The sequence below is a fragment of the Triturus cristatus genome, chromosome 11 (assembly GCF_964204655.1).
Source record: "Triturus cristatus chromosome 11, aTriCri1.1, whole genome shotgun sequence".
NCBI lineage: Eukaryota > Metazoa > Chordata > Amphibia > Caudata > Salamandridae > Triturus > Triturus cristatus.
Genome location: NC_140594.1, coordinates 35,257,789 through 35,274,400, shown reverse-complemented (window position 1 = coordinate 35,274,400; position 16,612 = coordinate 35,257,789).

Here is a 16,612-nt window from a genome sequence, read left to right as displayed (position 1 = left end):
TTTACACCAAATCACATGAAGTACCCTTTTTGAGTAAAGTTCCAACTTTCTGCACATTTGGGTGCCGATTCCGATCCTGTAAAACCCGGGTACGAATGGTCGTACGGAGCGTATTCTCCGTACGACTCGTACCCGGGAAATCCACATTACAAACCAGCAAGTACGATTCGTACAGAAATACCATTTCCGTACGAATCGTAAAAAACACTGTACGGCTAAAAAATACCTACTATTCTGATCCTGGACAGCGCGTACGCGATGTCCGCACGGAGTCAGGCAGTGTTTTACGGACCCGCAACTACGATTCGTACCTACAGCACTCCGCACTGCTATTTTTTTACGGGAGCCAAAAAGTGCCGGAAAAGCTAAGTACACTGCAATGCACGACGAAAAGGGTGCCCGGTATGTGACGTACACGCCATCAACCACATCGTACGTGTCATCATGTACGGTGCGTACCCCAACATTGCATATGTACGGTGCGTACATACGCACTGTTGGGGTACGCACCGTACATAGGCCAACATTGCGTATGTACGGTGTGTATGTCCGCACCGTACCACCCCACCCGCGTATATCCGCACCGTACCCCCCACCCGCGTATGTCCGCACCGTACCCCCCCACCCATGTATGTCCGCACCGTACCACCCCACCCGCGTATGTCCGCACCGTACCCCCCCACGGTGCGGACATACGCGGGTGGGGGGAGGCTGGGGGGGCAGTATGACTCGTACCCCAGGCACAAGTGTACCCGGGGTAGGGGTCATACAAAGTTCGCTCCGTACAGGACGTTTTCCATACGCTTGTGTATGCGGAACGCCGGTACGGATCGGACTTGTGCGCTCGGACTTCAGTTTTACGACTCGTACGTAAAACTGTCCGGGGACGTCTCGTAGACCTTTTCCCGATACGATTCGTATGTATTTTTCACGTACGAATCGTACTTCACCGGTTGTACGGGACTTGTACGATCCGTACGTAAAAAAATACGGATACGGGTCGTACGGAATGTCTGTATCAGAGATCAACATTTCCCATTGGAATTAACATGGGAAACAGCACTTTTGGAACTGCCTCTATTTCCTGTCCCCGCTTTACAGATCATGGCAAAACTTTCCATGAAGAAGACATTTTGGATGAACTTTTGATTTAAAAAGTTATGAGCAGTTTAGTTAAAGGGTGCCAAATTTATTAGCAGAAGAAAACAACACTCTTACTATGAAAACATTCATCTAAATTATCACTATTGACATTTGAGATGTCATCAGTGATGTCATCAATGATGTAATTTAACACTTCATGAGTGATGTAATATGTCTGATCATAAGCAGGGCATTGCGAGAGCGCAAATTATAGTTAGCTTAATACACTATAACTGGTGAATTTGTTTTGTTTTCTAAATGTTATTTTTTTTGCGTTAGTACAACACCTAACTATAAAGCGACTATAACCTTTATTTTTTTCAGTACATTTCATAAAGTAGGATCGTATTGCCATATGTAATTATAACATCAATTTAAACTTTGTTTTTTCTGTGTATTTCTGTGATGTTTTGATCATGTTAATCCGTATCTCCTACTGAGCATAGCTTTTGGCCATACACAACAGGGTTTGGCCACAGGGCCTGGACTGCAGCTCGACCGTGCATTCAACCCCCTTAGATGGGCAAACTTGAATGATTGGTTCTTTAATTTTTTGCTGTGCTTTTTGCCTTAAATCTTTACTCTATTTTATGTCATTTTACTCACTCAATGTTTTTCTCTTTTTATAAGTTGTTGTGGGATTTTGTTCTTGCTGTATATGACTTTCTAACTGGTTTGTTACTGATAAAAGCTTTACACGGTAGAGCAGGTCTGCTCAGTGCCATACATACTTGGGGCTGAGCTGACATTTACCTTATTAAATCTGTGTTTTACCTTACCAAGTTTGAGGCTTTATGCTTTGTTCTATACACCCTAATAATTCACTTTCTTACAGCACACAAAAGATCATTGAAGGAATGCTTGCAAATGGTTTAGCCCACTGTCAGTCCCTGTGTGTAATGTTTCCCAATCATCTTTGTTCTCCCACTGTGCTACTCTATACAGAGGCCCACCTCATGCAAATCACGATTGACCCTGTTTCTCAGGAGCATAATTTGCCTTAAACTACCAACTGAGGCTCCTCCAGAAGGGAGCACAAGCAGCTCTAGAGCAGTTTCAGCCTTATTAAGACTCATCAGGGAGGCATAGTTTGGCCACCAAAGCACAGCAATCAAGGTAATCACATCTGGGCATGCCATGGCCCCTTAGAGTGTTCCATAAAACACACAAAAGCTGATGGAAGGAATGCTGGAAAATAGTCTAAACCACTGGCAATCGCTCTGGGTAGCATTCCAATCTATTGCTTTTCTCTCTTTGTGCCATTCTTGAAAGAGGCCGGCCTCATGCACATCAGTATTGATCCTGCAACCCTTAATAACAATTTATTCTAGAATGCCAGGCAACCCCCCTGTCCTCCTGAATGAGATATAAGCAACCCTGCACTGGTTTCAACCTTAGTAGGCTGAATACATTAAATAAATGATATGCAAATTATTGATTATTATATTGTATACCTTTGTACATGACAGTAAACAGGAGGAGGTTACTCCAGCAACTAGATTATCTGTGGGTCACAGATTAGGAAAAAATACCCCCTACCTAGCCATATCCCACTATTGAGTAATTTATACACCATCAGGATTTCTCACGTCAGGTGAGCAGGGTAGGCGTATGATGTTATGATGCAGTTTGCACCACTCCTCCTGTAAATGTTTAGCTTTGCTTATATTTCACCTGCCACATGGGAGATCTGTTGATGGGTGAAACAGATGACAGCACAATAGGTCTCACAACTGGGGAAAGAGGTTTAGGATATCAATCACAAAAAGACTCCCTTTTTTCTTTTTCTTATCCAGCAGACAGTTCTGTTGTATTAACAGGTTATTTGTTTTACATTTTGGTCCAGCATATAATATTCATCTTCATATTCTGGAACTTTGTCTGGATCACTGCACACACTGGAGATGTCCCAGAAATCACAATTACCCACTGCTGTTTCTTCTGAAGCTTGATACTTTGTGGGGTGAAATATTTATTAATTTTGATAATCGTCATCTCGCCACGGGTTGTGGAGGAACACTGGACCTTCTGACCATGACAGTTGCAGGAGGTGCACTGAAAACTGGCTCAGAGTATACATGGTATACAGGACATGCTAAATATTATATTGCCAGTCTGCTGAGGTCTGGTTACTATTCCTTTCTCCAATGCCAATAGATAATTGGCTCTTGATCCACATAAAGTTATCTTTCTTTATCCAAGTTGTGTCGTTTGAAGTTTCTGGGTTTTCCAAACCTGAGTGTTTGATATAAGTCCTGGGGCTGACAAATACAAATTCATCACAGAGGTTTTTGGAAGTGAGGCTGTTGTGATTGTTTTACCACTGGTGGGGCTGCTACAGTGGCCATATGTTTCTGTACTCAAAGCCACTACCATGTTCTCAAGAGGTTGGTGAAAATGGCAATTCAGTTCTTTGCCATCAAAGTTACATTCTTCCATCTTCAAGTTCAATAGCTTTCTTAATTGCCCAGTTCCTATAAATGGAGACATTCAGTGCTGTAAAATGAATGAAAGTAGATAACCCTTGTTTGGACCACGGACCCGGTCTAGTGGCACAGATGTACTATTTGGAGGACACATTCTATATTTGCAGCCTGCTATTGGTATCAAGACAAAGGATTAAGCTGTTGACCAAACCATCTGCTTTTTCATTTGCATTGACGTATGATTCTTCCACCTTGGGCTTTCTGAAATTGTAACAAGAGGGTGGTTTGGCTCATGCTCAGTCGTTCTTACTGACTTCCACCTGCCTGAAGCACACACTGGTTTCACAAAATGGTGGATGAACACACTGCAAAGGAGGAGAACAAAGGCAAATGGTCGCATATGAGACGCACACTCGCTAAGGAGTTCTAGTAAACTAGTTCAAAGAGAAACACACAGCTGCAGTTGGGTAAAAGCAACAGAATGAAAGAGTAAAGAGGGTGGGAAGAATATGAGGGAGAGAAGAGGGAGAAGGAGGCAAGAGGGTAAAGGAGTGAGGAAGGATAGACTAGAGAGGTGAAAGAGTAAAGGTTTGAGAGAAAGAGATGGAGAAAGGATGTTAGAAAGTGAGGAGGACTGGAAGTATACATGGAGGACTAAGGGCCTGATTTAGATCTTGGCGGGATAAACGCCATCTTATCGCGGTGGCAGTCCTAAGTACTCTGTGAAGCTGACGGCGTCCCGCCTGCCGTATTTAGATGTTGCAGCCAGAGCCAGGTTCCCGCAGTGGTCTTTTCAGCTGGCTTACAGGACTCCACTGCTGTCAGGCTGGGGCGATCCCACCCGAGCTTGTTTAGATGTTCCTGATGGGCTGGTGGTGTCCTGGCGGCAGAGTCCTGATGGAGTGAGGCCCTGCTGGTGTAAAGACAGGTAAGTACTGGGTATCATTATCTTAAAACACATCCATATGTTGTATATGTGTCGTAATGTATATGGAGGTAAAGTGTTCAATACCTAATGTGAACCTAAACCATAAGAGTCACTTTGATGCAACAAAATTCTTCGTCAACAAGAGATCACAAAATGAGACTAGGGGCGGAGGTGTTGGGGTAGAGGTCAGTGCATGAGGCACGGGCGGGAGGTGCTAGATTATGAGATCAGTAAATGAGACCAGAGAGGCATGAGGCACAGCTGCATAGGAGCACTAACCTACACTGGAGGTGGAAGTGCTGGAGTAAGAGGTCAGTGCATGAGGCACGGGCGGGAGGTGCTAGATTATGAGATGACTAAATGAGACCAGAGAGGAATAAAGCACTACGTTAGACTGTAGGAGGGGGTGCTGGTATAAGAGGTCATTACGTGAGACAAGAGAAGTGGGTACTAGGTTATGAAGTCAGTAAATGAGATTGAACCCCGAGGCACATTTTGTTATGTGATAATAGTAGCTTGGAGGAGGAAAACGTGCTGGGGTCAGTGGTCAGGTGAAGGAGGCGCTAGATTATGAGATCCCTAAATGAGACCAGAGGAGGAGGGGGCACAGTTGTAGGAGCCCCTACATTAGGCAGGCGGTGGGGTGCTGAAGTAAGTTGTCCCTGTGTGAGAGTTGAGGAGGAGAAGGCCCTGTGTATGTGGTCACTCAATGGCACAGGAGGACAAAGCATTGTAGTAAATGGCCACCGCTGGGACTAACATTAGAGGTTGTAGGGTTTGAGGCTGAGTGAGACCGAGGAGGGAGTCACAGGAGTTAGCCATCAATGGACATGCTCACAGTATCTGCCCATCAGGGCTCAGCCTCACTGACTCTTTCATAGCTCAGGGTCTGCTGCTGTCCTGCACCAGGGCTTCTAGGAGAGCAGAGCAGGGCCCCTCCCAGGCTCAGTTCCCAGATGAAGGACTCCAGATTCATCACTGCACCTTGTCTGCTGGCAGCGGATTGGCTGACCTGCGGGGTGACCTCTGCAGGAGCGGTGCATCTAAATCACAGGCGTCGCAGTGCTTGCTGGGAAATCTCTCTTTCAAAGACACGCTCTTCTTAAAAGGGCTGGAGGAGACCCGGCGTCTGGCAATACATTGGAGGATATCAAAAAATCATATCAAAACTGTAATGTTTTTGACTGTATCACAGCATATACAAATGTGCACAATTGAGACTAAATACCACTGTTGCAGCTGCAGTAACTTGGGGGCAAATCCTTTTGCATTTTCTGCACAAAAGTTCAAAGCTTAGTAGGAAAACAGCAATTTTCTTCTTTACAAACTTCTCACTAAATGGAATATTTTGAATCTTGCCTTAATCATGCTTAGCATCAAAATAGTATTTTTAAAATGTAATTTTCTCTCAAGAAGGAACAGAAATCTCTTGGAGAAGCCTTTGTTACCCTGGTTTCTCAAACACGCTGAACATCTGTGAGCCAAGAGCTTGATAGAATTCCACAAAAACACATTGAGCATCTGTGTATGTTATCTTTGGATGTCCATTAAAAGTACAAATGGGACCTTTTTGTAAGGTTGCCAGCCGAAGGAACTGTGATGATCTCGAGTCTTGGGGCTTAAAACTGGCGGGCATCTTTCAGGTGCTTCATTAGCCTTCGTCTGGTCCTGCCTGGTGGTGAGTATCAGCTCTCAAACTGAAGGATGCTACGGGACCCCTACCTGGGGTACCTCAGACACCCTGAGCAATAGGGCTCCAGCATGATTTGTATAGTGCTTAGAAACGATACCTCCCTCATGCTTTGGATTTCACGTGCCACGGGTGCTCCTGTATGCCACTGGGCTACATACAGAATAGTGGACAAGTCGTTGTGTAGTTCAAAGACGCATCGTTTGGAAGAGGTGTGGTTAAGTGGAATATGCTACGCAATGCAGTTTTTTCCCCGATGCATTTAGCTGAGTAAATGTAATCTTTGAAATACAGCGTAGTTTGTTTTAAGTTTTTTTGTGGAAGTTTTATATAGCGCAAACTTGACCTGAGACATCAGGTATCAGAGCGCTTTACATGAGCCCCAATTTCGTTACATGAGGACTCATTTATTTTTGTTAGGCACGGGGAGATTAAGTGATTTGTCCAGAATCACAGGATGTTGAGCGCCGAGACTCGAACCCGGTTCCCCAGCTTCGAGGTCGACCGTAAGGCTACATCCTCTAAAGTGCAGCCTGGTGCAGAAGGGAGAGTGGTCGATTGGTGTGAGCGTTGCACAGGGAAGGCTCGTAGCTCAAGGATGCACTGTAGTCCTCGGATGTGGGGTCCAGTGGAGTTGTGGTGGTCTAGAGGTGGTCGTATAATCAATAATTGATCTTCGGCCCTTGGTTTTGGCTGTGGTGCATTCAAGGAGGCTGCCGCTTTGGAGGTGGGATATTTAACGGGTTTTGATGAGATCTAGGGAACAAGTGGGTTTATGGTGAGATGTTACAGTCTTGCAAAAAGGACATGTTCTGATGAAGGTTTAAGTGTGAAGGATAAAGTACCATTTAATGGTAGAAGAGGTTTATGGAATGAGGGTCTATGGATTCGAAAGTGTAGAGAGGAAACTAGGCTCCGGCTCTGAAAGCTGGCATTAGTGTGTCCATGGTGAGTGCCGTAACCACTGAAGAGGTGGTAAGACAGAAGGCTCACTAGAATGCACGAGGAGTAAGATTGAGGCCTGAGCCATGATGGAATCCAAAGGCCAAAGGGTGACTTCATGGATCACAGACATGCATCATGTGACTTGTAGAAAGAGTTTAGTGGGCCTGGTTTGTTGGAGGAAAGTGTGGTTGATTAGTTTCAGAATGGGACAGAGTAGGGTTTTTATGCACTGTCGATGGTAGTGTCTAGGGGCTGCGGTGTGAACTGGTGGAATGGCTGCGTTACAGAGGAGTAGGTGGGGGATCTAATGCAGCAGGTGGTATCTATTGATGTGATTTCATATGGTGTAGTGTCATGCTGCAAGGGCCGATTGGAGCAGTCGAAGAGCTGCGTGCTTTGACTTTAGGCTTTCATCCGATAAAGAAGTGTCTTCTATAGAAGCAGCTGTGGTCGCATAGGTCCATCTCTTTAACTAAAGGGGCGTGAGTTCAATGTTGAATGCATGGTTTAGTGCAAGATATGGGGTATAGTGAGGATGCCTAATGTACTGGAGTAGTCCACTGAGGATGTGTTGTGTAGTGGTAGAGCAAGCTAGAGTAACAGGTTGTGGGAAACATGGTGTGAAGGAGGTTGTGTGCAGTGGAGGACGTATGCTGTAGTGTTGGTGAAAATGATTGTGTGAATATGCATCTTCTACGGAAGTAGCCGGGGTCTCAAAGATGTGGATCGTCCACTCGAGAGGAGAGTGCAATGGAGAGTCTGTGGTTTATGTACAAAGGGTAAAACAATGAAGTAAACACATCGAAGTGCGATGGCCAATAGAGTCAGGCCAATTATTGTCCCTACAACGACAATTATGGAATAAGTCCTGATAAAATACCCACTCGGGATCCCAAGGGGATTATATTGATCCTAGAGTGCCAATTAGATTGGACGAGGAAGCCTCACCCATCCAGTTGAGGCATGCTTCATCATTGGCGACTTCATCCCACCCTGGAAAGATGGTACTACCAAGGTGGACTCAATCTCATTGAGAGGAAGTTCTTGATAACAACGAACTGGACAAGACTGATCCAGATGGACTGAACCCAGGGGAAGAGCTTTAGTAATGTGCACCGTAGTGTTAGAGAGTGGGCTGTAGGTTGAAGTGGGTGTGAGGCCTCTTCAAGCAAGCAACACAATCCTAGTCAGGATGAACCACAATTGCTGTAAATAAACCTTGTGCTTAACCCTCTGGTAACTTGGACGCAAGCTGTCAGGCTTAACTTAGAAGCAATGCCTAAAGTACTTATGCAATACACAAACAGTAATAAAGAGGAAACACAACATAAAAATGGCCTCAAACAGGATTTATAAAAACATAGTATTTCAATAAATAAAATGACATACAAATGACAAAAATAACCAATTTAGAAAAGTTTATTTATGAGTCTAAGGGTTTAAATTCAAAAGATGTGCAAAAGGCCTAAAACAGGCAATGCGCCACGCTGGAGCACGCAAAAATGAGCTGTGTAGGAAAATTGGTCCAACAGGACCGGGCAAGGTCACAGGTCAGGCCAGCTGTGAGACTACACAGGTGGGCACGGGGAGGAAGGCACTCTGGGCAGCAAAGTCCCTTTGTCCAGAGCGTGGAAATGCACAAAGCTCTGCAAGGCAGCACAGGAAGGTTTGGCTGGCTCCCTCTTCGGGCTTGAAGAGCAAAGACAATGTGCTGTGAGACTGTGGCATCAGTGTGGAAAGGTGCAAAGCTTTGAGAAAGGCTGCCGTAAGGCCTAGCGACTCCTGCATCGGGCTTGACGAGAAGAGACCAGGTACTGCAAGGCTGCGGCGGGTGTGTGCAGTGTGCGGAAAGACACGAAGCTGAGTTTGCAGCATCCAGCAAGGCCTGGCAATAGGTTGCATCAATTCCATGCTGTAGGTCCTTGTGGTGCTGCAAGACTCTTGCGTCAATGCAAGGACACAAGGGACAGGAAGCGCAGAGAGACTGCGGCAGCGAGGACCCATACCATCTGGTGTCGTGGTAAAAGAAGGAAAGATGGCACTCTGGCAGCTACCAGTGCCCATGACAAGTGGGGGCAGGCTGGAGAGTCGTGACTCCTTTCCAGAGAGGAAGAGAAGCTGAGACCAGGCCAGGTTCAAGTCAAGGAAGCAGGGGAGGCCTCTGGAACGTGCTGTCCCTGAACGCTCAAGCTGATCAGTCAGCTGATGCTTGGAGTCACACATGAGGTCTTGGAATTGAGAGCAGGTCCAGTCTCTGGAAGGCAGCAAGGGAAGCGGCTGTGCACTCTTGTATTCTGTTTCCAGTCCAAAGGAGGTCTTTGAGACGGGCCTTTTTATCCAGTGCAAACCTTTGAAGTGGGGGACAGAGTATTGACACGTAAGCTTGCCCTGCCCAGTCCCTCTCTCTTTACCGTGAGATACCAAGATGTCTGGCCCCTGGTGTGTTGGTCATCCTGTGAGTGTGAAGACAGGTCATTGAAATGTGAGTGGTGTGAGTGTCAGCTCCACCTCCTCATCCTGCCCAAGTGTGCACCACTCAGCACACCCAACCCCTATTGCCTAGTATATGGTTCCAATTCACAACACAGTGAGACAGTCGTTGGCATGTCAGGCAGGGAGACTACACCCGGGAAGGCCACAGAGAGTGGTGGAAACAAAGTACAAACTTCCTAAAAGTGGTATTTTTAACATTAGGAGATAAAATCCAACTTTACCATTAAAGATGATTTTAAATTCTAATGCAAGTAAATGTAACAATGATTTCTCTATCTGCTCCCATTCTGATTCCAGCCTTTAGTGGTGTGCGCAAAGGTGAATCAGAGTTAGTGTATGGGAGAAATTTCAATTCAAAATCAAGGAGGGACCCTGAGGTACTTTTTGGGCGGGATCCAGGGAAAGGAACCAAATGGAGTACAAAAAAAACTAACCAGCCCAAACTATTACATGAGGCGGAAAATCTCACCTTTGCCTGGGATGGTCATTTCCCACGTTTGACCCAGCTATTAACATCAACACCATACATCAAATCAAGTGTAAATATATTTAATAAAAGGATATACTTCAAATTGTTCATACATACAATATTTATCGCAAATTAGATAAATTGATATCTAAATCATGCTCATTGAACGAAATACTAAATGATCAAAAAAGAAAACAATCTAAATCTCGCAAACCCCTAAACAGTCAAAAAAACCTTATCCAATTGTCTCCACAATCACTCCTCTCATACACATACCTCTATCATCCAACAAACCAAAGAAAATGTATGCAAGGATTGCATCAACAGGAATAAAAGTATCAACGAAAATTAAAACATCAAACAATTCAATACAAAAGTACATATATTCTATCATCAAACAAATTCTTCACATAGATACACAGGAAAAGGAAATTACACAACAGTCAATTCAGTAAATAATACTGGGTTCATAAGTAGCTGTCATCACGTCTTGTTTTCCAACATTATCTATCGCAGAGAAGAATCCATTCATCTAATCATAATTTCCTAGTGTTCCTGCTATAATCAGTGCCGACGCTCATTTTGGTCACCACCCCAATATCGGTAACACCTTCTTCAGGGCCGTAAATCAAATATTCTGCACTTCAACCAGGTTTACATAGGGAGGACTGGAGAAGGAAAACAGCACAGAAATCATGTTCCTCTGTCTACAAGGGTTCTACCTCAAGATGTCTGCCCAAAAAAATAGGCAAAATCAAAATTCTAATAGGCACACGCTCAAGCAAAGGGCCACTCACTCCTCAAAATATAATCCAGATTCATCTAATTTATAGGATTTTCCCGGCACTCATTGGGGTTTAAAGTTAGGATCGAAGGATTCTGTTTAGACATCAAGGGAAACAGCCTCTCAAACAATGCTTACTGTTAGGTTAATTTCACTCACTTCTCCTCTGTCCTCAGGTACCTGAGCACTGTTGGTCAACTTACAACCTCCCCGCCTGGCTTGCTGGGTTCTCACTGCCTTCTGCGCGTTCTCCAACACAGCAGCTGCACAGAAATCAAACATGGCTGCCAAGCGGGTGACTTGTTGTCTTGGACCAGCTATGAAAACATTATTGGTCGCAAACAAACTCCAGAAGTTAGGATTTGTCTGTGAAAAAGTAACAAACTGATGGCCCTGGTGCACTGTTGGGTCATTTTATTGTTTTCTGCTCGTGGACTGCCTCCACGGCTTCGCCAGGCCATTCTCCAGGAACCTTCACCCCCACTCTAGATTCAGTCCCTTTCTTACCTGATCTAGGTGGCTCACCTGAGCCCCTTCCACATAAATGGGGGGTAATTCCCCCGCGGCGCGGGGGGGGGGGGGGCGGCGGCGCTGTGCTCGTGACGAGCCCAGTTCTTCATGAGTGACAGTGGAGCTGTGCTCATGACGAGCTGAGCTCATCACGACCCCGCCCACTGATTGATTCTCCCACACAGGCAGGGAATCAATCGCGCGTGGGCGGAGCGCGACCATTATGATGAGCTGGGCTCGTCATGAGCACAGCTCCACTGTGCCTCATGACGAGCTGGGCTCGTCATGAGCACACAAGGGGTTTTTAAAGGCAGCTCGCCTAACAGTGCACTTTCAGTGGAACCCTTCATCCCCTCGCTGTAAGCCTGTGACGCACCGTGTACTGGGCCAACCTAGGGAGCGAGCCAGCTGTATGTAAATAAACAAGTAATGCACTCATTCACCTGCCTTGTGGCAATGTAAGAAACAATGAGGTGGGCTTGGGAGGGAGAGGAGGGAACCAATGCATGAGCGGAGGATGAGATGAAGGGATAGTGATCACAGGTATGCGCAGCCGTGGAGCTCGGAAAGAGAATTAAAAAAGTAATCCCCTCAAAGGAGCAGAGGAAGGGTACAAGCCATCCAATCAGAAACAAGTAAAAAAGAAATGCTACATGGGCAGGACAAATGCAAGAAAATGGAAGAAAGTGGTAAAATAAGCAGCAGGGGAATTGACATAAGAAAACCATTAAAACAAGAGCAAATGGCTGACTCGTTGACAACTCTATGTATATAGTATTGTGGACCATAGGTCATCGGCAACAGATAGCTAAAGGTTTGTGTGGACAAGAACTGAAAATGAGGTTTTAAAGTACAACAACGTTCTGCAAAGAACTTGCACAGCCAGCGATGGCCTTAGCTGTCAGCCCACTCAAGTCCAGAAAGTAATTGGTACCTTTCTAAAATATACGCCAGTGCTTTATTGTGACGCTAATGCCGCTGATTGCACCGGGAGTTGCTTTAAGGCCGGAGACATCAGGTGGTGAGTCCTGAGAGGGCTTTACCAGGGATCCATTTCTAAAGCCTGTGTGAGCTGAGCACCACCTGAGCGGCCCCCATGACCTGTTACATGCAGTGCAGTTACACACCTACATGGATGTTGAAATGTCTAAAAATAACTACATTTAAATACTTTTCACTAGATTTACCTACTGCTCTTTGACTAGGAGGTTGTCCTGCAGCAGTTGGAGCTAACAGATGGAATACTGTGAAACAATACAACTACCACTTCCATTCCATCTGCTCTCCAAAAATGCTGAGATCCTGTTGAACTTGTCAGCCTCCATCATTCACGGTATTAAGAAGTCACACCCCACCACTTCCGGTCTCCCACCGCCCAGTCCCTCTCATACGCGTGTCTGGCACTATCAAACTGCATAACTCCCTCTTGGCGCTTTCAATTTTCCTACAAGTAGATTGTGCTTACTTGGCAGCCTAAAAAATCATCCATTTTGAACTGACAGCTATGAATGAGAACTTTGGATGGCTGCCAGAAGGGCCACTTGCCACCCCTCCCAATGCCACAAAGTATGGGGTTACAAATGAAGTTATAAACCAGTGAGAAATTAAAATCCGACAAACCTGAATCTTTGGGACCTTTTTGATGCCGGACCCAGATGTGAATTGGACCACCCCATGTCAAACAGGATTACTTTAGAAGTCATCGCAGCCTCATTGGGTGATCATCCAGCTACTGCTTAAGACATTTTCGCATCAACAGACATCAAGCTCTTGAAGTCATCAGCAAACTTTAGAAACTTCATCCTGATGACTTGAAGATGACTTGAAAATGAGTACCTGATGACTCCACGAGATGTGATTGTTCCTGATGATCAGAAGATAACCAATTGATTACTTCTGGAGATGAGATTGTTTCTGATGATTTGGGGATGATTTGAAGATGACTATCTGATTACTTCATAGGCACTAACAAAATGAAACTGTTTTCCTGGCTAAAAGGAGGGTAGCCATTAGATGGGACAGGGGTCCTGTGCCTACCGCGAAGGAATAGGTTATGGAGCTAAAGTACTTAGACTCAAGGTTCCCAGGTCAATGCGTCATATGCTACTCGAGTCCAGGTTTTCTTTTCTTTGAATTCTGGGACATGTAGTCCCATTTTATAATGGAATAAACATGACTACAACTCCCAGAAATCAAAGGAAAAGTAAGGACCGAAACAGCACATCACACATGTACCTGGAAAACGTGCCTAATTCCACTGCTATGACTTGTTTGAGGTACATTCCTTTGTTTTGTCTTGAACTTCCCGACCCAGAGATATTTTGGCACACGTAAGAGGATATTTATGATAGAGCGTCACGTTATTCTGAAAGTTGTAGGGGTGCATCATATTCACCGTTTGTCAGCACCCGCATATTAATCGATGAGGGCTAAGAAGTGCTATAGAAATGTATTGCTGTAATCGTTTTATATAGAGGTGATTAGAAATGTAATAATGCTTCTCGTGAAGAGTAATGTTGCGGATTATCGTGAATGTATGTTAGTAGGCGCATAATGTTTGATTTCATGTAGTGTAATGTGTTAGTTTAAACGTGTGCCATGTTAAAGTTACACGTGCAAATTGCTTATTTACGTATACCAGTGATGAATTAATGCTTAGAATGTAATTTAGGAGTGTTTAACAGTGTAAAGGCCTGATCGCATATACGCTTGCAGAGAAAGGCCTGATCATTTTCTTATGTTAGCTGAACGTTGCAGGCCGAAAATGATTTCCCTTGGTAAAGGCTTTGGGCTGTAGGGAGATGGAACATCTTGGAGAAGTGAAATGTTTTTCGTTCCCATGTTTCTTTTGCAGGTGCAAGGACATTTAGCTCGTTAGTGAGACTAGGTCTTTGTTTTAGGAGGTAGGATGGTATGCGAGCCGACAGGGGAGTACGTTGGAATGTGAGAATGATACTTTCAGCGGAGAAGGTGGCTGGGACCCAAGGTCAAGCTAACCGTCGTTGGACGGAAGACAACTCCTGATGTAAAAGTACTGGAAGAAGACCTGGCTGAAGAGTTGTGCCTAAGGGCATGTTCTATGATTTTGGGATTTTGTATTAGGGACAGTGCCCCGAGGGTTGAGCAGTTGAGGTTTAGACGCGAAGCTAGAAAGAGCATCTTAGAACGAGCTCTGACTAAGTGAGTGCACTTCTTAGGAAGTCTTCACTTCTGACACCTTTTTGTTCTCTTGCCTGGGAAGGGGAATGCTAAGTAGGGATGCCACCTTAGAGATAGAGTAGGGATAGACTAACGTTTTCTTCCCTTTTAGACTAATGATTCCTAATTTGGACATTGGCTTAACCATTGCCTTTTTGATGCTTTTAGAGTCAGTGATTATTTTTGTTTTGAGTCGAATGAGAATCTTACGTAGGCTTGCATTTGTATTAGTGCCCATTTATCTTCTTCACCTTGTGCTAAGGTGTTTGTATGTGCAGTTATTTCTGGTTGTAGTAAAATCCTAAAATTTTAGATTCGGAGTCAGTGGTCCTTTCCAAATGAGATCTAATTTTGGCGAGTATGTTTTAATAATTATATTTCCTCCCCTCCACACTATTTAGCAGATAAAAAGATCCTGGAGACCTGAGAGGATTCATGGAGATAACCAGGTAGGCAAGAATCCGGCCCCATCATTTATTAGAACTCAACGCTACTGGTATGGACGCTAAAGAGCATGGTATATGGAGCTCTCTGTGTCAATTTGTTGGCTGTCTCTCCTCTACATTCTATAGGCTGGCAGGGCACTAGTCGTAATACTTGATGAAGGCCAGGCTACACTAGATTTTTGGAGTCCGTTTTCTATCTCTCACATCCCATTGTATTGTCTCCACCTCAGAGCGGAAGCGGAAGCTGACTAGCTGAGTTGTCACTTGCAGTGTGACCGAGGGGTGAAGAGAAGTTCTGCTACTCGGACTCTGCATATTCGGGTCGAGCTCACTCGAGAGGGAGAGAAGAACGCTTCGCTCTGTTTCTTCTGTACTTTTTGGATGTGGGACAGAGGCAAGAGGCACAAAGTGAGGCGCGTGTGATTTTGGTGCCACCTTCTGCTTTGGGTTCTCAGCAAACGCTGCGCTTAAGTTGAAATGCAGGAAACCACTGCTCTTTGGTATGCAGTGCCAAATGTAGCGCTCTCTGTGAGAGAGGTGGATGCAGGTCTCGGCCTCTCTGTGCGCTTTAAAAATGGTGGCTTTCTTCATGGGAATGTGGGAATTACCACCCAAGATAGATTGCATGATTGTGGGGCTTTCTTTGGGACGCTGCTAGAGGGCCACCTTTCCAAGAGTACAATGACGATCGTTTGTTGTTGTGTTAAAAGTTTGCAAAGACGATGACTTGATAATAAATAAACTAAATTGAATGTACTCATTTGTAACCTGACTCTTGCCTTTTATTACTTTACTCATTAGTAAATGGTCCTTCACTCATTGATACGACTCTTTTTAAAGTGCTTTCTAGTTATATTTGCTTGTTGAGGTTCAGATAAGGTCCAAAAACACCTACTTTCGGTGATTCTGCCTATTTTTGTACCGGCGGGACATTAAAATACGGGTGGTACCAGTAGAAAAGCGGTCAGGTGGCAATTCTAGAAATTGCATCGAATATGGCAATTCCATTCGGGGCAGAGGGATATGTGCTCACATCTCATCAGCGGGGCAGACTTATTTGAATTTGCTGCTATATTAGTTCAAAAGAGCGTGTATTTGATTGGGGTTGAATGTTCGACTTCATTCTGAAAGAGGTGGCAGTGAAATGTTGTGTCTTATAACCTGATCATGTAATATTACTGGTTGAAGCTCTCCATCAAAGCTTAATACCAGTGGTATAACTGGCACTTTACTATCTTGTATCAGGAATACATATCGTGATGCCACAAAAAATCTTTTGATGGCATAAAACATTAACACAATGAAAGAATCACTATTATGTTTTTTTGGACAGCACAACTATGCACTGATGTGGCAGGCCTACCAATGATACAGCCCTGTCACCCCTCAACTTTACATATTTAATTACTGCATATGTAATGAAGCAGAGGTGTACCCCCTCACTACTTGATTCTCTTCCATCCCTTCTCACCTCACTCCTTTTTTTTTCTCCATTCTACCTTCCCTTTCCACCCTATGTCTCTGTTTCCCCTCACTAAGGGGCATATCAGCAACACCCGGCGATAATTATTGCTCAGCGC